The sequence below is a fragment of the Elephas maximus genome, chromosome 22 (assembly GCF_024166365.1).
Source record: "Elephas maximus indicus isolate mEleMax1 chromosome 22, mEleMax1 primary haplotype, whole genome shotgun sequence".
In the NCBI taxonomy this organism is placed as follows: Eukaryota; Metazoa; Chordata; class Mammalia; order Proboscidea; family Elephantidae; genus Elephas; species Elephas maximus.
In genome coordinates, this window is record NC_064840.1 from 74035753 (window position 1) to 74061327 (window position 25575).

The following is a 25575-nucleotide window of genomic DNA, read 5'->3' on the forward strand; positions in this document are numbered from 1 at the left end:
TTTCGAATAGACACTGGTGCAGGCTCTGGGGCGTATTAGTGGTACTGCAGGTGGCACGGCGGTTAAGAGCTCGGCTACTAACTGAAAGGTCAGCAGTCTGAATCCACCACCAGCTCCTTGTAAACTCTTATGAGGCAGTTCTACTCTGTCCTATTGGGTCACTGTGGGTCAGAACTGACTCAAAAGCAGTGGATTTCATATGTACCACTAAACTCTTAGAATAGGCTTGTGGGAGGGGGCAAGAAAAAAACTCATACTACCTACCAAAAATTCAGACACACCAATGATTCAGAATGCTTCCATTAATGAAAACACAAGGTATCAACAAAAAATTCAAAGCAGAAAATAATTGGCTAACCAAAGGGTTAAGATGTCAGATACCTATATTGAAAAGTAGCCAAATGCAAAGCAAAGTGTTAACATCATTTTGCAATAATACTTTAGACCCAGCAAATCTCAATCAACGTGCAGTAAATTTATTTAACTTTAAGACAAAGTGAAACAGATTTAGTGACTGAGACAACTGGAAGAGGCAGAGCTTTACAAACGTAAGTTATACGGAATGAGAACATGGAAGAAGGAAAGGTCAGGAGATAGATGAAAACATTATTCAACAAAAAGAGAAGCTTAACCCATAGCAAGACAAGATTTATATGATAATAACTCAATTCCAAATTTTTTCATTCAGAAAGAATACTGATTGATGAATTCTGTATAACAGGAACATCACTAATAAGTGTTGACTACAGAATTGTTCCAAGGCACTGAAAAAAATCTAAGCCTGGAAATAACTAGAAAGCAAAGCAGTGTTGTCTTGCATAATATCATACACTTTCATTTGCTTTTCCTTCAAACAAGCCACGTCCTGAAATTTAAGGTTGTCTCTGTGAGGAGTCATGGAACCTGCTGTTCATAGCACAACCTGATGAATAAGTTAAAATATAGTTGCAGGGGGGCGGAGCCAAGATGGCGGACTAGGCAGACGCTACCTCGGATCCCTCTTACAACAAAGACATGGAAAAACAAGTGAATCGATAACATACATAACAATCTACAATCCCTGAACAACAAACACAGATTTAGAGACTGAGAACGAACTAATACGGGGAAGCAGCGATTGTTTCCAGAGCCTGGAGCCAGCGTACCAGTCAGGTACGGCACAAGCACAGAGACCTGCTCCACCCCCCTGAACTAACCCCGGGAGGGGGACCAGCCGGTTCCACGGGCGGTGTGGGACGCAGCCGGTAGGAGACGTTCCCGGGAGGCAGTGACTGGTCTTGGAGCAGAAAGAGCAGCGTCCGAGCCTGGGAACCGTCCCACAGGGATTTGGACTGGACGCAGGTACGGCATAAACACGGAGAGTTGCTCCACCCCCCTGAACTAACCCCGGGAAGGGGACCAGCCTGGTCGCGCAGGCGGCGTGGGACGCAGCCAGTAGGAGAAGTCCCTGGGAGGCAGCGACTGGTATTGGAGCGGGGAGAACAGCGTCCCAGCTGGGACACTCGGTCACGGCACAAGCACAGGGAGCTGCTCCACCCATCTGAACTAACCCCGGGAGGAGGCCCAACTGGTTCTCGTGGGTGGCACAGCCATGCGGCTGGAGGGGCGAGAAGTCCCCGGGAGGCAGCAACTGATTTTGGAGTCGAGAGTGCATCGTCCCAGTAGGGGAGCCTTGACGCTGGGCGTGGGGCTGGAAGTGGAGGATCTGACCGTGACTCCAGCAGGCCAGACCCCCCGGGGGGCAATCTCCACACAGCCAGCACACATAGGTGACGCGCCCGCGGGAATCTCAGATATAATGGTCATTCCAAGCAAGACAAGCAACTCTGGCTATATTCTGAGGAGCTCCTATCTCTCTGTTCCCTCCCCCACCCTCCCCAGGCGGCTTCATTAACATCTGAATAGCCTGAGCCAGAGGGAGAACTCTGATAGGGATCTGAATGCATTTTTTTTTTAGCGGATTTTCTGGAAAAACTAGTTTCCCAGTGATGGCTCGGAGACAACAATCCATATCAAACCACTTAAAGAAGCAGACCGTGACAGCTTCTCCAACCCCCCAAACAAAAGAATCAAAACCTTTCCCAAATGAAGATACAATCTTGGAATTATCAGATACAGAATATAAAAAACTAATTTACAGAATGCTTAATGATATCACAAATGAAATTAGGATAACTGCAGAAAAAGCCAAGGAACACACTGATAAAACTGTTGAAGAACTCAAAAAGATTATTCAAGAACATAGTGGAAAAATTAATAAGTTGCAAGAATCCATAGAGAGACAACATGTAGAAATCCAAAAGATTAACAATAAAATAACAGAATTAGACAACGCACTAGGAAGTCAGAGGAGCAGACTCGAGCAATTAGAATGCAGACTGGGACATCTGGAGGACCAGGGAATCAACACCAACATAGCTGGAAAAAAATCAGATAAAAGAATTAAAAAAAAATGAAGAAACCCTAAGAATTATGTGGGACTCTATCAAGAAGGATAACCTGCGGGTGATTGGAGTCCCAGAACAGGGAGGGGGGACAGAAAACACAGAGAAAATAGTTGAAGAACTCCTGACAGAAAACTTCCCTGACATCATGAAAGACGAAAGGATAGCTATCCAAGATGCTCATCGAACCCCATTTAAGATTGATACAAAAAGAAAAACACCAAGACATATTATCATCAAACTCACCAAAACCAAAGATAAACAGAAAATTTTAAAAGCAGCCAGGGAGAAAAGAAAGGTTTCCTTCAAGGGAGAATCAATAAGAATATGTTCTGACTACTCAGCAGAAACCATGCAGGCAAGAAGGGAATGGGACGACATATACAGAACACTGAAGGAGAAAAACTACCAGCCAAGGATCATATATCCAGCAAAACTCTCTCTGAAATATGAAGGCGAAATTAAGATATTTACAGATAAACACAAGTTTAGAGAATTTGCAAAAACCAAACCAAAGCTACAAGAAATACTAAAGGATATTGTTTGGTCAGAGAACCAATAATATCAGATATCAGCACAACACAAGGTCACAAAACAGAACGTCCTGATATCAACTCAAATAGGGAAATCACAAAAACAAACAAATTAAGATTAATTTAAAAAAAAAAATACACGTAACAGGGAATCATGGAAGTCAATAGGTAAAAGATCAAAACAATCAAAAAGAGGGACTAAATACAGGAGGCATTGAACTGCCATATGGAGAGTGATACAAGGTGATATAGAACAATACAAGTTAGGTTTTTACTTAGAAAAATAGGGGTAAATAATAAGGTAACCACAAAAAGGTATAACAACTCTATAACTCAAGATAAAAACCAAGAAAAACGTAACGACTCAACTAACATAAAGTCAAGCACTATGAAAATGAGGATCTCACAATTTACTAAGAAAAACGCCTCAGCACAAAAAAGTATGTGGAAAAATGAAATTGTCAACAACACACATAAAAAGGCATCAAAATGACAGCACTAAACACTTATTTATCTATAATTACCCTGAATGTAAATGGACTAAATGCACCAATAAAGAGACAGAGAGTCACAGACTGGATAAAGAAACACGATCCATGTATATGCTGCCTACAAGAGACACACCTTAGACTTAGAGACACAAACAAACTAAAACTCAAAGGATGGAAAAAAATATATCAAGCAAACAATAAGCAAAAAAGAAGAGGAGTAGCAATATTAATTTATGACAAAATAGACTTTAGACTTAAATCCACCACAAAGGATAAAGAAGGACACTATATAATGATAAAAGGGACAATTGATCAGGAAGACATAACCATATTAAATATTTACGCACCCAATGACAGGGCTGCAAGATACATAAATCAAATTTTAACAGAATTGAAAAGCGAGATAGATACCTCCACAATTATAGTAGGAGACTTCAACACACCACTTTCGGAGAAGGACAGGACATCCAGTAAGAAGCTCAACAGAGACACGGAAGATCTAATTACAACAATCAACCAACTTGACCTCATTGACTTATACAGAACTCTCCACCCAACTGCTGCAAAATATACTTTTTTTTCTAGCGCACATGGAACATTCTCTAGAATAGACCACATATTAGGTCATAAAACAAACCTTTGCAGAGTCCAAAACATCGAAATATTACAAAGCATCTTCTCAGACCACAAGGCAATAAAACTAGAGATCAATAACAGAAAAACTAGGGAAAAGAAATCAAATACTTGGAAACTGAACAATACCCTCCTGAAAAAAGACTGGGTTATAGAAGACATCAAGGAGGGAATAAGGAAATTCATAGAAAGCAACGAGAATGAAAATACTTCCTATCAAAACCTCTGGGACACAGCAAAAGCAGTGCTCAGAGGCCAATTTATATCAATAAATGCACACATACAAAAAGAAGAAAGAGCCCAAATCAGAGAACTGTCCCTACAACTTGAACAAATAGAAACTGAGCAACAAAAGAATCCATCAGGCACCAGAAGAAAACAAATAATAAAAATTAGAGCTGAACTAAATGAATTAGAGAACAGAAAAACAATTGAAAGAATGAACAAAGCCAAAAGCTGGTTCTTTGAAAAAATTAACAAAATTGATAAACCATTGGCTAGACTGACTAAAGAAATACAGGAAAGGAAACAAATAACCCGAATAAGAAATGAGAAGGACCACATCACAACAGAACCAAATGAAATTAAAAGAATCACTTCAGATTATTATGAAAAATTGTACTCTAACAAATTTGCAAACCTAGAAGAAATGGATGAATTCCTGGAAAAACACTACCTACCTAAACTAACACATTCAGAAGTAGAACAACTAAATAGACCCATAACAAAAAAAGAGATTGAAATGGTAATCAAAAAACTCCCAACAAAAAAAAGCCCTGGCCCGGACGGCTTCACTGCAGAGTTCTACCAAACTTTCAGAGAAGAGTTAACACCACTACTACTAAAGGTATTCCAAAGCATAGAAAATGACGGAATACTACCCAACTCATTCTATGAAGCCACCATCTCCCTGATACCAAAACCAGGTAAAGACATTACAAAAAAAGAAAATTATAGACCTATATCCCTCATGAACATTGATGCAAAAATCCTCAACAAAATTCTAGCCAATAGAATCCAACAACACATCAAAAAATAATTCACCCTGATCAAGTGGGATTTATACCAGGTATGCAAGGCTGGTTTAATATCAGAAAAACCATTAATGTAATCCATCACATAAATAAAACAAAAGACAAAAACCACATGATCTTATCAATTGATGCAGAAAAGGCATTTGACAAAGTCCAACACCCATTCATGATAAAAACTCTTACCAAAATAGGAATTGAAGGAAAATTCCTCAACATAATAAAGGGCATCTATGCAAAGCCAACAGCCAATATCACTCTAAATGGAGAGAACCTGAAAGCATTTCCCTTGAGAACGGGAACCAGACAAGGATGCCCTTTATCACCGCCCTTATTCAACATCGTACTTGAAGTCCTAGCCAGGGCAATTAGGCTAGACAAAGAAATAAAGGGTATCCGGATTGGCAAGGAGGAAGTAAAGCTATCACTAGTTGCAGATGACATGATCGTATACACGGAAAACCCTAAGGAATCCTCCAGAAAACTACTGAAACTAATAGAAGAGTTTGGCAGAGTCTCAGGTTATAAAATAAACATACAAAAATCACTTGGATTCCTCTACATCAACAAAAAAGAACACCGAAGAGGAAATAACCATTCAGAGTAGCCCCCGAGAAGATAAAATACTTAGGAATAAATCTTACCAAGGATGTAAAAGACCTATACAAAGAAAACTACAAAGCTCTACTACAAGAAATTCAAAAGGACATACTTAAGTGGAAAAACATACCTTGCTCATAGATAGGAAGACTTAACATAGTAAAAATGTCTATTCTACCAAAAGCCATCTATACATTTAACGCACTTCCAATTCAAATTCCAATGTCATATTTTAAGGGGATAGAGAAACAAATCACCAATTTCATATGGAAGGGAAAGAAGCCCCGGATAAGCAAAGCACTACTGAAAAAGAAGAAGAAAGTGGGAGGCCTCACCTTACCTGACTTCAGAACCTATTATACAGCCACAGTAGTCAAAACAGCCTGGTATTGGTACAACAACAGACACATAGACCAATGAACAGAATTGAGAACCCAGACATAGATCCATCCACGTATGAGCAGCTGATATTTGACAAAGGACCAGTGTCAATTAATTGGGGAAAAGATAGCCTTTTTAACAAATGGTGCTGGCATAACTGGATATCCATTTGCAAAAAAATGAAACAGGACCCATACCTCACACCATGCACAAAAACTAACTCCAAGTGGATCAAAGACCTAAACATAAATACTAAAACGATAAAGATCATGGAAGAAAAAATTGGGAGAACCCTAGGAGCCCTAATACAAGGTATAAACAGAATACAAAGCATTACCAAAAATGATGAAGAGAAACCCGATAACTGGGAGCTCCTAAAAATCAAACACCTATACTCATCTAAAGACTTCACCAAAAGAGTAAAAAGACCACCTACAGATTGGGAAAGAATTTTCAGCTATGACATCTCCGACCAGCGCCTGATCTCTAAAATCTACATGATTCTGTCAAAACTCAACCACAAAAAGACAAACAACCCAATCAAGAAGTGGGCAAAGGATATGAACACACATTTCACTAAAGAAGATATTCAGGCAGCCAACAGATACATGAGAAAATGCTCTCGATCATTAGCCATTAGAGAAATGCAAATTAAAACTACAATGAGATTCCATCTCACACCAGCAAGGCTGGCATTAATCCAAAAAACACAAAATAATAAATGTTGGAGAGGCTGCGGAGAGATTGGAACTCTCATACACTGCTGGTGGGAATGTAAAATGGTACAACCACTTTGGAAATCTATCTGACGTTATCTTAAACAGTTAGAAATAGAACTACCATACAACCCAGAAATCCCACTCCTAGGAATATACCCTAGAGATACAAGAGCCTTCATACAAACAGATATATGCACACCCATGTTTGTTGCAGCTCTGTTTACAATAGCAAAAAGTTGGAAGCAACCAAGGTGTCCATCAACGGATGAATGGGTAAATAAATTGTGGTATATTCACACAATGGAATACTACGCATCGATAAAGAACAGTGACGAATCTGTGAAACATTTCATAACATGGAGGAACCTGGAAGGCATTATGCTGAGCGAAATTAGTCAGAGGCAAAAGGACAAATATTGTATAAGACCACTATTATAAGATCTTGAGACATAGTAAACCTGAGAAGAACACATACTTTTGTGGTTACGAGGGGGGGAGGGAGGGAGGGTGGGAGAGGGTTTTTTTATTGATTAATCAGTAGATAAGAACTGCTTTAGGTGAAGGGAAAGACAACACTCAATACATGGAAGGTCAGCTCAATTGGACTGGACTAAAAGCAAAGAAGTTTCCGGGATAAAATGAATGCTGCAAAGGTCAGCAGAGGAAGCGCGGGGGTCTGGGGAACATGGTTTGCAGGGACTTCTAAGTCAATTGGCAAAATAATTCTATTATGAAATCATTCTGCATCCCACTTTGAAATGTGGCGTCTGGGGTCTTAAATGCTAACAAGCAGCCATCTAAGATGCAGCAATTGGTCTCAACCCACCTGGAGCAAAGGAAAATGATGAACACCAAGGCCACACGACAACTAAGAGCCCAAGAGACAGAAAGGGCCACATGAACCAGAGACCTACATCATCCTGAGACCAGAAGAACTAGTTGGTGCCCGGTCACAATCGATGACTGCCCTCACAGGGAGCACAGCAGAGGACCCCTGAGGGAGCAGGAGATCAGTGGGATACAGACCCCAAATTCTCATAAAAAGACCAAACTTAATGGTCTGACTGAGACTGGAGGAATCCCGGCGGCCATGCTCCCCAGACCTTCAGTTGACACAGGACAGGAACCATCCCCGAAGACAACTCATCAGAAATGAAAGGGACTGGTCAGCGGGTGGGAGAGAGATGCTGATGAAGAGTGAGCTAATTATATCAGGTGGACACTTGAGATTGTGTTGGCAACTCTTGTCTGGAAGGGGGTTGGGAGGATAGAGAGAGAGGGAAGCCGGCAAAATTGTCAAGAAAGGAGAGACTGAAAGGGCTGACTCAAGAGGGGGAGAGTAAGTGGGAGTAGGGAGTGAGATGTATGTAAACTTATATGTGACAGACTGATTGGATTTGTAAACGTTCACTTCAAGCTTAATAAAAGTTATTAAAAAAAAATATAGTTGCAAGTAACTGAAAAGTAAAGAATAAAAACGCAGGTTACTACTACTAATAATAAAAGATTAGAAGGCAGCATGAATTAAGAAAGAATAACATTTACAACCCTAAATATAGATTTGACACCTGGTAGTATTCTTACATGTAAGGTCTAGCAAAGGTAAACTGAAATAAAAATAACCATCTCTCAGTTATAAAATCAAGACATTTTGGATCAGAAAGCCGTGGCACTTGAACTTCTTTTATTCTGGGTAACGTGCTCATTCTGGTCATCGAATCAACTCCTTTGTGCCTCAGAATACCTAAACACAAGCCGAAAACCAAGGCGAATATGCAGATAATGTGGAGATTAAGTTAGAGATTCGATTTACTTCTTGGGCGGCTAACAGAACTAGTCCTACTTGTCGAAGGACTTTGTCAGTTCACTCATATAACTGGATGATTTGCACAAGGGAGAAATTAGGCAAATGAGTGAATGGTCAAGACCAGGCACCTTTTTTTCCCCACTGATTTAGATGCCAACTGCTTGGTATAAACATAAATAAAAAGTGTTTATATGGTTACACAGGTCAAGAAAAAATGAAACCGTCTCAAGCAGTATTTCCTAGAGCGTGGCCTCTAGACCATCTATTTCAAAATCACCAGAGGTACCTGATGGATGCTAGGGTCTTTGGTCCCATCCAAGGCTTACTAAATTAAATATTTGGGGAAGAGGTTGAGGGATCTACAAATTCAATAAGCACTCAATTCAATTCCTGCGGGCACACACACACACACACACACACACACACACACACACACACACACAGAGAGAAGGTCTTCTCCAGGTGGCGCAAACAGTTAAGCACTTGACCACTAGCCTGGAGGCTGGCAGTTCAAACCTACGCAGCGGTGCCTCCTGAGACAGGGCTGGTGATCTGCTTCCAAAAGGGCACAGCCTTAAAAACCCTATGGAGCAGACCTACTCTGCACATGTGGGGCCACCATGAGTCAGAATCTGCTAAAGGGTAACTAACAAAAACAATATATATGTATATATAGAGAGAGAGAGAACCCTAGTAGTGGCAGTGGTTAAGAGTGCAGCTGCTAACCAAAAAAAGGTCAGCAGTTCGAATCCACCAGCCACTGCTTGGAAATCCTGTGGGGCAGTTCTACTCTGTCCTATAGGGTCACTATGAATTAGAATCGACTTGACAGCAACAAGTTTGGTTTTGGGTTTATATATATATATACACACACACACACATATATATATGTATGTATGTGTATATATATATATATATGTTTTACATACAGATATGTGTGTGTGTATATATATATGTAAAACCCACTGCCGTTGAGTAGATTCCAACTCATAGCGACCCTAGAGGACAGATTAGAACTGTCCCACAGAGTTTCCAAGGAGCGCCTGGTGGATTCAAACTGCTGACCTTTGGTTAGCAGCTGTAGCACTTAACCACTATGCCACCAGGGTTTCCTGTATATATATTTATACATACATACATATATAAAACCCATTGCCATCAAGTTAATTCCGACCCATGGCGACCCTATAGGACAGAGCAGAACTGCCCCAATGAGTTTCCAAGGGGCGCCTGATGGATTCGAACTGCCAAACTTTTGGTTAGCAGCCATAGCTCTTAACCACTAGGTCACCAGTTTTTATACATATATTATATATTATATATATAATGTATATATTATACATATATCCTTTAATTACTGTAGTGTGTTCTTCTATGTACTCAAACAATATCTGAATACATATACCTGATTGAAAATGCAGGCAAATACAGACATTCAGGACAAATTTAATTTTCTCTGCATCAAGGAAATATTGTCTTAATCAACTAAATTGAGACATTTTGTAAAGTACTTCTTGATATTTTAATTAGCTTCTTTTCTTCAAATTATTCTCTCACTACATGCAATTTTATTCCAGAAAAAAAAAAAGCAAATAAGGAAATTCAGAATCTCAGGATCCTGGACTCATTAAAACACACAGATAGTTTCCTAATGATATAAAATACCAATGCTTTGTTTAAAAGTAGTCCTTTGGAAAACAATAGAGTACAGATTGAATAAATATTTAATGATACTTATTAAAACATTGTTTTTATTCATTCATTCACTCATCTATCCCTCCATAAATCCATCCAACCATCTATTCAAAACATATATTTTGAGAACCAGCTTTATACCAGAAACTGAGAAATGCTAAAGCAGGCAAGATAAAGCGTCCGCCAAGGTATTTTTATTAGGATATTATTTGGTGAATATTTAAACAATACTTATTTGTCTTTAAGACGCTAGTTCCAGCTGTCTCCAGCTTACATTTCAGAAACTAAAAATACTAGGATTCAGATTATAGAGCACCCTCGAGGCATAATACTTGAGGCAGTCTTAGAGAATACGGGCACGAGAAAGAAAAACCAAGTAACAATTCTATATCCTGACTTCCACTCATATATACACCAAAACTTTCCAGAATTCCCTTTGAGTAGAAACATCTAGTCTATTTTTAAACAATTCTTTCACAGAAATATGACTACTGATAAACCATATTAAAAAACAAAAAACCCCGTTGCCATCGAGTAGATTCTGACTCAGAGCAACCCCAAAGGACAGAGCAGAATTGCCCCCTAGGGTTTCCAAGGAGCGCTTGGTGGGTTTAGAACTGCCGACCTTTCGGTGAGCAGACATAGCTCTTAACCACTGCGCCACCAGGGTTTCCGATAAACTGCATAGCTCTTTTAGTAAACCAGTTGTGTTGAGTGGATTAAAATAGTTATAAATGGGATGAGAAGTTTATTGCATTTATCTGTTTAGAGACTTGATTAACTCTATCTTTATTTCCATTTATCTTTTTGTACACATTATATTTATGTACATATGTATATACATATACATATTTATAAAGTATACTTATACAAATATATGCATGTATATATATTTAATATCTGGGTTCACTCTGGTTATATTGGATGACACATTCTGAATGAATAAACTAATTCATTTCACTATATTGTTTTAATATTGAATTTAATAAGTTATAATCTTAAAAAACTTCATGTCATAACCATGTCTGAAGCATATGAGGAGGGTTCATAAAATCATCTGAATTTGTGTACATATAATTTTGAGAATAAAAAGACAATAAACATGCATACAATTCTCCATCCATAGAATAATAATCATGTTAAAGAAACAGAAAAAGAATAAAAATGATGACTGCCAAGGTGAAGCTTAATGAACAGAAATATAAGAAGAGTGAAGAGATGATGAGAAAAGTTGTGTAAATTAAGGCAGATTTAAGGTGGGAAGCCAAAGCTTAAGGATATAAATACCATCAACCTTTTGTTGTATGCTTTTGTTTTTTTTTTTTTTGAGGTAAAACAAATCATGGAGAACGAATCGAATCACTTTTCACTTGAAGGTCTATATAAGACAGAAATTGGACATAGGGTGGTATACCAAAACAAAACCAAGCCCTTTGCTGTTGATTGATTCTGACTCCTCGCAACCCTATAGAACAGACTAGAACGACCCCATAGAGCTTCCAAGGCTATTATCTTTACGGAAGCAGGCTGCACATCTTTCTCCCATGAAGAGGCTGGTGGGTTCCAACCACTGATCTACTGGTTAGCAGCCCAGTGCTTCACAATTGCTCCACCAGGGTGCGATGAGGATCTTTAATTAGGAATGAGAAGACCTGGATACTTCCTGGCTGGGCAGTGGTTTCAGGATGATTCCAGACAAACCACTTAATCTTTCTGCCCTTTAGTGTTCTCATCTGTAAGATAGAGTTATTAACATTATGATGTTGTGAGCCTTCTGAAAACACCCAAAACAAACCAAAAAACAAAAAAAACAAACCTATTGCCATCGAATGGATTCTGACTCATACTGACCCTATAGGACAGAGTAGAACTCCCCTGTGGAGTTTCCAAGGAGCGATTTGTGGATTCAAACTGCCGACTTCTTGGTTAGCAGCCATAGCTCACCATAGCTCTTAACCACTGAGCCACCAGTGCCCCAGTGTGACAATGCAGAGGTATTTAAATCGTGTACTCGAATTCTTCCTCGAACGGGATAGGTTGTGCTGTTTTAACTAAATTTGCAGGCAACAGAGGCACACCTAGAGTGAGTTGGAAGACTTGACCTCACTTGCCAGGACAAAGGATCCCTAAATCTGACTTTAAGAAATCATTTGGCAGAAGGATAGGGCAGCCAGTTGCTAGGGACCACAAGCCAAGACAGTTGACAACCACCAGAGGCTAGAAGCACGGAAGGGCTTCTCTTCTATCTATAGGGAGTGTAGCCTGGCTGACACCTTCATTTTCAAGTTATGGCCTCAAAATGGTGAAAAGAATGTTTTGTTTTGTTTTTTCTTGTTTTAACCTACCAAGTCTGTGGTAATTCGTTATGGGAGCCATAGGAAACCAATGCAGATCACCTGAGGACCTGAGCCTGCTCCAGCTCCACAGATCTAAAATCCTAAATCATGTCTATTGGATGCAGAGGACAACATTTTTAGGTAATTTTTTAAAGTCATAATAATTTGAAACAATGAAAGAGAGTATTACAAAATTTAAAAATGAATCTAATATCAGTAATAGGGCAGATACTATTGGTAACCAAAGTATCTCTATCTGGTTAGGGGATAGATACCTTCCTCTTCAGCTCAGATGCTTCATCTAATAATTGACTCTAAAATACATGTTCTTTCTTCAAAATGAGAAAATTCTTACCCACACAGGATGAGGCAAGAGGTATGTGATGGTTCTCAGATATTTTTCTTTGTTTGAAGCAAACATGAGACAAATATGGAGTGATATCTTAATAGTATTCTTGATACTTTGTAATAATTAAGGTGATGAAAATATATTTAAATTAAATTGGGGTATGGCAATAAATTAATTCTTTATCCAATACTGAAATGCATTTTTCAAAGAAAATTGCTTTTTGGTTTTCATTTTCATTGCGTTATTATTGCTTTAATATTTATCAGTGGTTCATTTTTCCACAAGTGAAGAAAATTATCAACTCACGTTAGAACCTGAAACTCCAGACTATTGACCTATTTACGTCATAGTTCATGCTCCCTAGAAACCCTTTATCTGGACCTCCATATTAAAAACTATGGCATTTCCACCTTATAGTGGCAATTTCATTGTCAAATTTCTATTTTTATTGCCAACATACATTCTTGGAACAAGCCTTTTGAAAGAATAAAAGGTGTATTAACCGGGATGATTAGTGTTTGTAAAACTGTCTTTTATCTTTTCCCTCATTTCAGAACTTGATTACCTTTTCCCTCCTTGTCCATTCCAACTAACCTTAGTAAACCCAAGTATTAAACTATTTGACGATTTCTTTATACACAGAAAAGGTGAACATGCAGGGGTGTCAATGTGAACATATTCACAATTTTTGAAATTTACTCAGTACTCCATCAATATCAAGAATAAATTATTGAGTACAAATTATTCTGTCCAAAAAAAAAAAAAAAGTAATGAAAAAGCTGATAAATAGGAAATTCTTTAAAAAATGAGGTAGCAATTCTTTTCCTTGTCGCACACATCTCTGGTGCTTCCAGTGGCATTCCCATCGCCTCTTGCCCGTTCTTCATCAAAGGAAACGAATCAGTAAATTTAGAACTTTTATTCTGAAGATTGGTTAATAAGTGACAAACAGAATAAAGAGTCTTCTATCAGTTCTTCCTCATATTTGTACTGTATATATGCCAAGAGCTAATTCATGCCCTCAACACAGGTAATTTTGCCCAAATGTAAAGATAATATCAGCTAGCATGCCAATATAACAGCAATTACTTAAACACGGAAACCCTGGTGGCATAGTGGTTAAGTGCTACGGCTGCTAACCAAAGGGTCGGCAGTTCAAATCCTCCAGGCGCTCCTGGGAAACTCTGTGGGGGCAGTTCTACTCTGTCCTATAGGGTCGCTATGAGTCGGAATCGACTCGACGGCACTGGGTTTTTGGTTTACCTAAACACAGTGTGCCTGTAGATGTTACGTGACATCCTTAACTGCGTTTTAAAGGGAATTTCATTAATGGGATAATTCTGCTCCATTGTCAAGCATAGAGCTTATTTACAAATAATTTCACTTGTTTTACAAACTGCCCCCTAATAGTGTGATGTCTACTTGTCCTCATTATTAGTTGTTTTTTGTGTTTTTTTTTTTTTGCCATCTTTAGTTGTATCCATTCCATATTAGAAAATATTATTTTTTACTTTATCTTGGAAACAGAAATTTGCTTTACCTAAAACTATGTATGAAAACTATGTGAAAATGTCCATAACTTCATAATATACTTTGATAAAGTTTTATAAAAAGTATTGTTCTAGAGACTCTTAAATGGAAAGAATCATCAACCTAATAAAATCCAGTTTTCAGTATTCATAAACATAGTCTCTAGTCAGAAGATTAAATTCTATATTCCTATGAAAAGCTATCATAGTCCCACATATTCCTCTCTCAGCTTATATATTGTACATGTTCACTGTAATACCGAAGGTTTATTAAGTTATTCTGAGTTTTGCTATGTATATTACTGTTTTCTTCATTAATTTTGAACTTAAATGAACCATTTTTTTAAGTTTATGGTCTTGGGAAATAAATCAACACAATAGTAACAACAAAAATGCAAGTGAAACCCACATAAATAATCCTATGCAAATAATGACCATATGTTAGCGAAGATAAACCATCCAATAGAACATGATTTAAATTCTAAAATAAAAATTTAAGACAGTAGGACTTAGCTCATTTAAGATCATGTGTTATATAAATCCTTTCAGCAAATGGTTGCATGTTTTAAAAGTGTCTTATCTATGAATCAAGGCAAGTCAGTTGATATTTCTAATGGGGATGCTGGAAAATTCCTTTCTCAAGGATTGGGAGGGACAAATGGTTTGAGTCACAACGCCAACTTGAGTCTTACATAATTTGCAGCCTGGGCGTACATTAATTCCTGCTACTTTATTGACATGACCCTTCCTATCCTATTATGCAGACTCTCAATGGGTGGTCTAACGGGGCCTCCTTGCCATGCCTTGCGTGGCTTCTTGTAATAGGAACAGGTAACTGTTGTGCAACCCAGTCTCGCACCCACTGTATCACTCCTCGTTCCTCCCAGCCGTTCCCCGTGAGTGCCCATGATTAAAACGTCTCCCTTTTCCCACGTTAATGTATTGTCGTTCTTGTAGCTGCTGTCAGGTCTGTTCCAACTCACGATGACCGCGTAAGTGCAGAGCAGCACTGCTCCCTAGGGTTTTTAAGGCCACGACCTTTAGGAAGAAGATTGCCTGGCCTGCCTTCTCAGCTGCCTCTAGGTGCGCTCTAACTGCTGAACTTTTGGCTAGTAGTAGAGTGTTTAACCTTTCCCGCCACCCAGAAACCCGGCTAATGCACTAGAAACTTTTGAACTCACCAATAAAACTAAAGGACTCCTGCTAACCCTGAACCCCGCCCCCCTCCACTTGCCACAAGCTCTCTCCACGGTTGCAGCTTGTTGTTATCTTGGCCCTGGGTGCAACCCCCTATGTGGCCCTGTGTCAGGGAGTCCTGTAGTTTCCTCTCTGGGACCTGAGATACTAAATTGTACTTGTTTTCTGGCCTTCCTACATGAGCCTTACCTTCTCAGGCCACATTTGAGAGACCACCCACGACACTTGAAGACATTCTTTGGGTAAAATTTGAGACAGCATGTTATATGGAGCGAGTTACCTATCAGATATCAATCCCCTCTTCTTCGGGAACCTCTAAACTGTGTAATGCTTGGTTCTTTGGGTTTTCTGTTACCTGCAAATGAACACAAATCTAATTGCTAAACGTGGGGATTTCCAATTCTAATTATAATCAGTAACATTGTATCTACTCAATAGAATATTATCTGTGAAGTAATCATTTCATTTGGCAGTTCTCCTTGAAAAAGAGAATAGCCATCATTATAATTCCTAGAAATAGAAAAAAATGAAGATTAGTTTTTCTTCTTTCATTAGAGAGTATTGTGAAATATAATAAAAACATAGCTATTTTATACCAGTGTGTCACAGTACATGAAACTACTTCAAAATCCAGCTTAGGAATGTAGATTGTGGAAATACAGCCTTTTTTAAGAATAATTCTGAGAAACTCTTTTTATAAAAGCTACTTAAATTAGTAGTACTTTTTGATTGCAATGCAGGTTGCTAAGGGAAGTCACTCAGAACAAGACGTGTGAAAACAAAAAGCAAGAAATTAAATTAAAGCCTAAGGATAAAGAAAAGAAAGCCTGGAATGTTAATTCTACTTCCACTTCCATTAGCTTTTATACCTAGAGCTCAGGAATATTTTTGATTCTTTATTCATTTACCGCTGGGAAGGGAAAGTAATAGACATCTATAAAGTGTGCACAATCAGGCATTTTAGTGACTCTAACTCCTACAATCGATGGCACTGGCTTGGGTAACTCCTATAATATGGAACATCTTTAAACTTAAAAATGTAAAGTGACTAAAATAATGTCACTTACGGACTCTGCAGCTTTCCCCTTTGACCAAGGAGAATTTTTAAATTATGATGGTAGAAATTTATCACTAAAATATGAGAAATAATGCTTTTCTGAAAGTGCAAAGAACTAAGTCTGAAGAGATTGGCACATGAAAGACATACGATGTTCAAAATTGAGTGTAATGATTATAAATGATGTGTAAGAACAATTCTGCATTGCAGCATTTCCTGGGTAAAAGGGCTTTAAACTTGGGTCATTTTCATTGAAGATGTTCCAAACAGTGGGGTAAATTAAGTTTCAGAATGTATTTGTTGCAAATCTTGGATCATTCTTTCACACTGGAAACCAAGAAAATATAATTTCCCTTAAGCTCAATCAAATTAGTGTACCTGGATATTAAAATGGGACATACCAAATCATCTCAGTTTTTTTCCTGAGGCCCACAGCTTAGGGAAAAAAAAATGAATTAACTGTTTACACTTTCTAAAAGAATGTGCCTGGCCATAAATTTTGCTAAGAATCAATGCAGTTCTCAGTCCTATAGGGTGGTTGGTTATGAGTCAGTCAGAGTTGACTAGAAGGCAAGGGGTGAGGGTTGATGCGCCAAATACCGCAGTCATTCTTAGCCCATCACTACCTTTACAGACCTCAAGGTTTAGAAGAGGAAGCATTAAAATTGATGAATTTAAATACTCAAGAGAGGATTTCCTTCGGGGAGGTTGCCAGAGTCCTGTAGCATTTCCTCTCTGCCAGGTGCTTCCTCCTCACCTGTGTATATGTATGTATGGCTGGGGGAGGAAGGCAAACAATTGCACCTGAATGGAGCCATTCAACAAGCTTATCTGTGCTGTACAGTCTGGTCTGATGTGGGCCCTGGAAGCTGACTCCCATCTGAATCAACCTACAGTGAGGGGCTGACTGGCACTCTGGATGGCAGAACAAGGAAGGACCACCCACCCCCTAGGAACAAACTGCAGTTCCTTCAAAGGCAGGGCAAAGCTGCATGTCTCCAGTGGGATGAATTTGAGTGGACATGGGAAGGTGTCAGTCTAGAAATATCTTGACGGGTTGTCAATTCAAGAGGAATATGATGGTTAATTTTATGTGTTGACTTGGTTAGGCTATGGCATCCAGTTATTTAGTCAAAAACTGATCTAGATGTTGTTATGAAGGGCTTGAGTGTGGCTTAATCAGTCGCCCTTACCTAAAGTGGATTGTCCTCCATAATGTGGGTGGGCCTCATTCAATCAGAAGAAGGCTTAAGAGCAAAAAGGGAGTTGTCCCTGGGGTGTATTCTGCTTCTAAAATATAATAGACATTTTTTCAGGATACTTTCATTCTCCCCTCTTCCCCTGCTATTCGTAAGGTTTTTATTGGCTAATTCTTTTCAGAAGTAGACCACCTGGTCCTTCTTCCTACTGTTTCTTAGTCTGGAAGCTCAGCTGAAACCTGTCCATGACGGGTGACCCTACTGGTATTTGAATACCAGTGGCATAGCTTCCAGCATCACAGCAACACAAAAGCCCCCACAAAAGACAAACTGACTGATGTGTGGGGGTACATAGATCAAGAGGCAGTTGTTCATACAAAACAAGGGATACTGTGTGGTTTAAAGTCAGGAAAGGTGTGCTTCAGGGTTATATCCTTTCACCATACCTATTCAATCTGTAGAGTAGAACTGTCCACACAGGATTTCCAAGGACTGGCTAGTGGATTCGAACTACCAACTTTTTGGTTAGTGGCCGAGGTCTTAACTACTACCAGGGCTTCAGATAATAACCAGGGCTTCAGATAATAACATAGGGACCTAAAATAGCATTTCATATCATTCATAATATTTCTAGTAGCCGAAAAAAAAGCAAAATCACAAGACCTAACTTGAGAACCCATTTTAAAATATCAATTGTGGTCTTGGAAAAACTCCTTTTAACCACTGCTTTTAATTTGATCAACGGAATTTGCCACATGAAATAGACAAGACATTTGTGATCTCTGCTTTCATGTAGATACAGCCCGGTGGCAGAGATCAAAAATTTAAGGAAAAAAAAAAAAAAAAGAGGCAATTTTATGTACTGGTAAGTGCTGTGAAGAAAATGAAATAAGCGTAATAAAAATATAATAGAAATGGCTGCAGTTAGTAATTGAATTGAGTGTTCAGGAAAGGCCTCCAAAGGAAAGAATATTTGAGCTTAGCTCTCAGCAATGAAAAGCCAAGGAAATAATATTCCAGGCAGAGGAAAGAGTAAGTAGAAAGGTCTTGTTGAGAAAATAAGCTTAGCATGCTCAAAAAAAAAGAAAGGAAAAAGAAAGGAGGAAAAAGTGATGCTCCAATAATGAGGATAAAGAAGCAAGCCACATCCAGGTCGTGAGGGACCTGTAGACCACATTCAAAAGTGAGGAGATCTTTTTCTGTGTAAGTAGGAACAAACTGCCATTTTACACAGAGGCATTATCTGAGCTTTGGTTTTCCCAAAGATTCTTTAGGCTCCAGTATGAAGAATATATTTAGGAGAGCAAGTGAAAAATGCATGGGGTCCTTGACTATTAATAAATGCCATTCTGACAGGAGCCATATGAACAGACTGTTTAAAGAGTATTTCCAAAAATCTCCCTGCCCAACGTGGTTTCTTCAGAACTACCTTTCCTTTTGATTCAAATTCTCCTCAAAGGAATGCTTTTAGAAAAACATCCAAAATGAGTGGAATGATTATGTTACCACTTAGGTAGTTTGAATCACTTAATAGAATATTATGTAGTCATTAAAATGGCATTCATGATTGCTACATAAAAAAAATCACTAGGATAACTTATATTAAAATATGCAGTGATGAATGGAATATATATTTGTATCTATGTTATCATTTCAACTATAAAAAGTGTGACTTCATTTGGACAACTCTAATGGCATGGTACATACGAAAATAATTTTGTTAGAGTAAAATAATTGTATGTTTAACCTTCAAACTTTTGTGATTTTACTCCTACAATTAAAGTGAAAAGATATATGTATTTCTCTGGATTGAGGCGATGCAATAATATCTACCAGCTTAGAGATAGTCTTTTCAAGGGTTAATACCCTTAGAGGTCTTACACTGGCAAGTTAGCATACGCTGTAGGTTAGTTGATCGAAGTTGGTCATCTCTGACTTCTACGGAAGTTAATAAAATGTGACGCAGCACAGGTGAGTTGCATTTAGAGATGTCAGGTTCAAGTCCAGTTGGAACAAAGAATGCTGAAAGGATGACCCAACCATTCCAGATCTTGGAGCCTCTCTGGGTGCTGAGTTCAGCCTGAGGAGCAGAAGAGAGGGGCGCAAGATCGACGAGTGGGAAAGACAAAATAAATAATTTCATCTAATTCACAAATTTGTTAACCAAAATGGTAGTGAGGTCTCCGGAAGTTATAGAAAGTTGCCATTCAGATAACCTGTCTTCACACATGTTCAAAAAGACAATCAAGTATCCTGATAATTGATTCAAGCATTCAATTTTTAATTTTATAAGCCTTTTCCAATAACTTTGTTGGGTTTTTTTCCAATAACTGGCTCAGATTTTCTTTTTTGTTGTTGTTGTCAGTAGAAACACAAGACTCATTTCATCATACCAAATATTTGCTTCAGCACTAACAAAATACATAATTAAATAACTGGAAAACAGAATCCCTCATGTGTGCCATCCTAACCAAGTTAAGAAGACTCTAAGTTGTTCTCAAGAAATTCTGAAACAACCTGTTGCTTCAACACTACTCTCTCTTGTATCCACTTTTGCTCTTTGTGTACCCTTCACGTGTTATTGATCCATTCCAGTCTCTGCTTATCTAAATCTTACCTATACTTCAAGATTCAGCTTAAATCCTGAGGCTGACAGACAGACTTTGGATTCAGGCAGATCAATGTTCAAATTTTAGCTCTGTACCTTTCTATGTGCCTGATCTTGAGAAAGCTAAATCACTTGAATCTGTTTCTTCATGAGAAATGGATTTTGAAAATGTTTCTCATGTAGGGGTTATGATGGAAAAGGTCATAATATATACATAAAGCACCTGACACAATTCTTGGCACCTATGAGTCACCCAATCACCCAATAAGTGTCAATCCCCACGTTGCTCTCAGTAAAATCTTCCCTATCAAGTCAGAAGTAATGTAATGGGAAGAACGTGGGCTCTTGATTAAGGGAAACAAGGGGTTCAACAGAGCTTTACCATTCATTAGATGTGTGACCTCAGTCATGTTGCTTAGCCTAACTGGGTCTCTTTGGCAGGCAGATGAAAACTTTCCCCCAGAGATGTCCATATCCTAATCCCCAGAACCTGTGAATGTTTCCTTTCAGGGCAAAGCAAATTAAACAGCAAATGGAAAGGTTGCTAGTCAGCTGACTTTGAGGTGGAGAAGCTAGCCTGGATTACCTGGATGGGCCATGTGAACACAAATGTCCTTAGAAGTGGAAGAAGTAGTAGCAGCAGCAGAGTGGGTCAGAGAGAGATGAGGAAGATTAGACCTACCCTTGCTGGCTTTGAAGATGGAAGAATAGAGCCACAAGTCTAGAAATGCAGAAGCCTCTGGGGACCATGGTCTCGGGCTGACATCTAGCTCAATTTGCATAACATTGTTTATAAAGAAAATGTTCTACATCCTACTTTGGTGAGTAGCAGCTGGGGTCTTAAAAGCTTGTGAGTGGCGATCTAAGACAATCCTCTGGTCCTACCCCATCTGGGACAAGAGAATGAAGAAAACCAAAAACACAAAGGAAAGATTAGTCCAGAGGACTAATGAACCACAACTACCACAGCCTCTACCAGGCTGAGTCTAGCACAACGAGATGGTGTCTGGCTACCACTACCAACTGCACTGACAGGGATCACAATAGAGGGTCCTGGACAGAGCTAGAGATAAATGTAGAACAAAATTCTGACTCACAAAAAAAGACCAGACTTACTGGTCCAGCAGAGACTGGAGAAACCCCCAAGAATATGGCCAGCAGACACCCTTTTATCTCAGTAAGGAAGTCACTCCTGGTGTTCACCCTTCAGTCAAAGGTTAGACAGGCCCATTAAAAAAATGAGACTAAATGGGCACACCGACTCAGGGGCAAGGACTAGAAGGCAGGAGGGGACAGGAAGACTGGTAATGGAGAGCCCAGGGTTGAGACGGGGAGAAAGTTGACACACTGTTAGGTTGGCAACCAATGTCAAAAAACAATATATGTATTAATGGTTTAATGAGAAATTAATTTGCTTTGTAAACCTTCATTTAAAGGACAATTAAAAAAGAAAAAGAAACGCAGTAGCTCTACAAGCTGAAAGTAGCCCTCTGCTGATACTCAGCAAGAAAAATGGAACCAGGATGAGACCAACTAATGGTATTGAATGTTTATTGACTTATTTCAGTACAACTCATTCTTCCATGCATTTCGGTTAGTACAGGATTTATATTTACTCTTATTAAAATACTTATTTTAATAATCCTTACATCAGCTACTTATATTACTTGCATTTATAATTTGGATTCTACAATGACAAACTACAATGAATGACCTGCTCTGAAAAAATTTTCAAAGTAAAACAAATAGCATCTGTTGCAAATATCTTACGTTGTTCCAAAGCTCTACTATCACACATTCATTGTGGTTAGGAAAGCTGGCTCTAAAGCCAGGTCATCTAGTTTTGGATTCCAGTTCTGTTACTACATGATCCGGGGCAAGTTCTCTGTAAAATGGGCATGATAATACCACTTACCTTTTCAGGAGGGGAATAATTGAAATGTGGCATATCCAGCTTTTACTACTACATCTGGCATCCCATAAGTATTCACTAAATGTTAGCTCTTTGTATTACTAGTTTTGAAAACCCAATATTTTCCTTGTGATTTTGCTCAAACCGTCTTTACCTGGGGTTTGTCATACCTCGTTAATCATCTCTATAAAATTTAACACAACCAAGAAAAAGAGAAGGTTGTTTATTTTCTTCTTCAATTGTTTTTACATCCATATAGAAATCTTTACCAGCTACTATGAAGGAATGACAAAAATCCTATGTTACTTCTCAATGTAAATAAAGGAAACCCAAGAATAAATACATAAATAACGTTGTATTTTCCATGTTCTGTTTTCAATGAATGCAAGGGAAGCTAAGGAAGTAGCTTTGAAAGGAAGAAATGGACAGCAGCTTCACTTCCTTGGCAACATTGACAGCTTCTGACACGTGGAGCTTTAAGCCCTGAGACATAAGCATAGACAAAAAACCTATTCTAGCAACTAAGCAAGCATTTGTTCCCCTCATATTTCCTAAGTATTGTCCCTGTATGTCTGTAATAAGCCCACAGCTTCTGATATTTCTGCCAAGAATCCACCTGCTTTTCAAATATCCTAACAAATACTTCGATCACATCCAAATGCCATGAAGTGGCTCATTACTGAAATGTTTGTAGGTCATAAAAGGAATTCTGGCAGTGTGCGAAGTAATAAATGCCTTCTCTGATGTCGGTGATTTCCATATTGCTGCGTCCATCACTTATTCACATTCAAGGGGGAGAGGAGAACTCACATACAAGGTCTTTAAAAAGCTGTCTCGCAAATCAATTAATATTTTTCATTTTATGATGGTAATTGGTGACCAGCTGCAGTAAATCAGAAAAATGTCAGTGTCCTTCCATCCTAACAATTTTTGTCTCCTTAACAAACAGAAAGCTGAAGGCCATAAAAGTAAACCAGAAATAACATGTCAATCCTATCCTATCAGCTCACAGACGAATGCATAACAATTTAGCTTGGCTTATTCTGTAGAGGAGCCCTGGTGGCACAGTACTTAAGAACTCAGCTGCTAACCAAAAGGTCAGCAGTTCAAATCCACTAGTCACTCCTTGGAAACCCTATGGGGCAGTTCTACTCTATCCTATAGGGTCTCTATGAGTTGGAATCAACATGATGGCAAAGAGTATTTTTAGTTTATTCTGTAGATAAACCAAAACAAATCTATCAGTCTTTGGAACTGAGAGGGAGAGTACCTATTATTTTCTTGATACCCTGATAGAGAGGCAAGGTTATATCTTTTGCTTCTACAATTAAAAAAAAAAAAAAAAGGATTTGAACTAAAGTGTAAGTTTCTAAGAAAAAAGGTAACAAAGGTAGGGTACATTAATCATTCTTTATACTGCTTGAGGGAAATAATTTCTGGTATCACTCTGCTGATATCTATAAGTATTGAGGAAACCCTGGTGGCGTAGTGGTTAAGTGCTACTAACCCAAAGGCTGCTAACCCAAAGGATGGCAGTTTGAATCCACCAAGCACTCCTTGGAAACTCTGTGGGGCAGTTCTATCCTGTCCTATAGGGTCGCTATGAGTCGGGATCGACTCGGCGGCAATGGGTTTGGTTTGGTTTTGGTTTATAAGTATTGAGGGTAGGTAGTAACTCTTTAGTCTTGTTACAAAACAGAGGTATTTTAACTTTTTAAGTAAACCCTAATGTATTCTATAAGAATAAACTCTGGAAACATACATATTTGTCCGTAGTACAATGTATAAGGAGCCATGGTGGTGCAATGGTTAAGTGCTGAGCTGCTAACCAAAAGGCTGGAGGTTTGAGCCCACCCAGTGGCTCTGCAGGAGAGAGACCTGGCAATCTGCTCCTGTAAAGACTATAACCTCGCAAACCCTATGGGGCAGTTGTACTCTTTAACATGGGGTCGATACAAGTCAGAATCAACTTGATGGCACCCCACGACAACAATGTAGTCTTTAATAGTCAAGTTGCTTGAAATCAAGTATGATTTAAGTGGAAACTTAAAAGTTTCCAAGAAAAATTTTGAATCCATTTTTCTGAGTGAAAGAAGGGCTGGGCTGAAGTAATCCAAAATATTTGGCGAGGACATCCATTCCTAAACCAACCTCCCATGACCCCATTTGGATACTAGAAAAGCATAGTGAGAAATTGCACCTGTATAGGTGTTTTTATAACATGTTTTTCAAAGCACTATCTCAGGTCGCGTCACATGGCACATTAGGAATCAAGTGAAACGGTATGAGATACCATAGCCGCCAAAAGTACCCTGGCCCTGTGTCGTCATGAAAGCCTTTTCACCAGACCACATCAACTCCCAGAAAAACGTACTTGAGCTGTTATTTTTAAAAAAGAGATGTTAATAAAATATTCTAAACCTACTTTATGAAATGTCGAATAATAGTGAATTTTTATAACTCATCTTTTCTGACATGCCTCGAATACTGTGGGTTTACATGCAGTTTATACCACGAGAATACAAAAAACTCTAAAATTATTCCAGAAGAGTAAAACATAATACTTTGAAAGATTATTTTTATAGAAGAGTTGTTGATTTTCATTTTGCTTAGGGCACTGTGTTGCCATTTCAAAATGAATAAACCATGATGTCCTCAGTCAAAGGGTTGGCGGGGGTGGCAGGTTATAAAAATTAAAAGAGAGATGATAATAGAAAATAATAAGCAGACAATCATTACAATAAGTACTTTTAATACATATAAGGAACTCAGCTCTCTGAAGGATGTCCAAAGACAGAATTTATAAATATTTCTTTAAGGAAAATATGAACTCTGATCCATTAAGCAGCCTGGATTTATTTCAAATAAATTCAGACCATGCTCATAGGCAGAAATCTTTGTTAGGACCCACACCTGAATATAGAATTTACCTCTGTCTAATCACACCCCTAATTTTAGACTACGTTGTTAAACTGCTTTAAAAAACAACAAAAAAAAGACCTTAGGTTGTTTTGTTCTCTGAAGTTTGAAAAAAATTCTTGATAAATTGTGCTG

General features: G+C 38.5%; 1 protein-coding gene across 1 annotated transcript in view; it reads right to left on the reverse strand.

Annotated features, from left to right (window-relative positions):
* The window catches only part of SGCZ (sarcoglycan zeta), a 741877-nt gene that overhangs the window by 446675 nt on the left and 269627 nt on the right, over positions 1-25575 (reverse strand). The window lies entirely within an intron of this gene.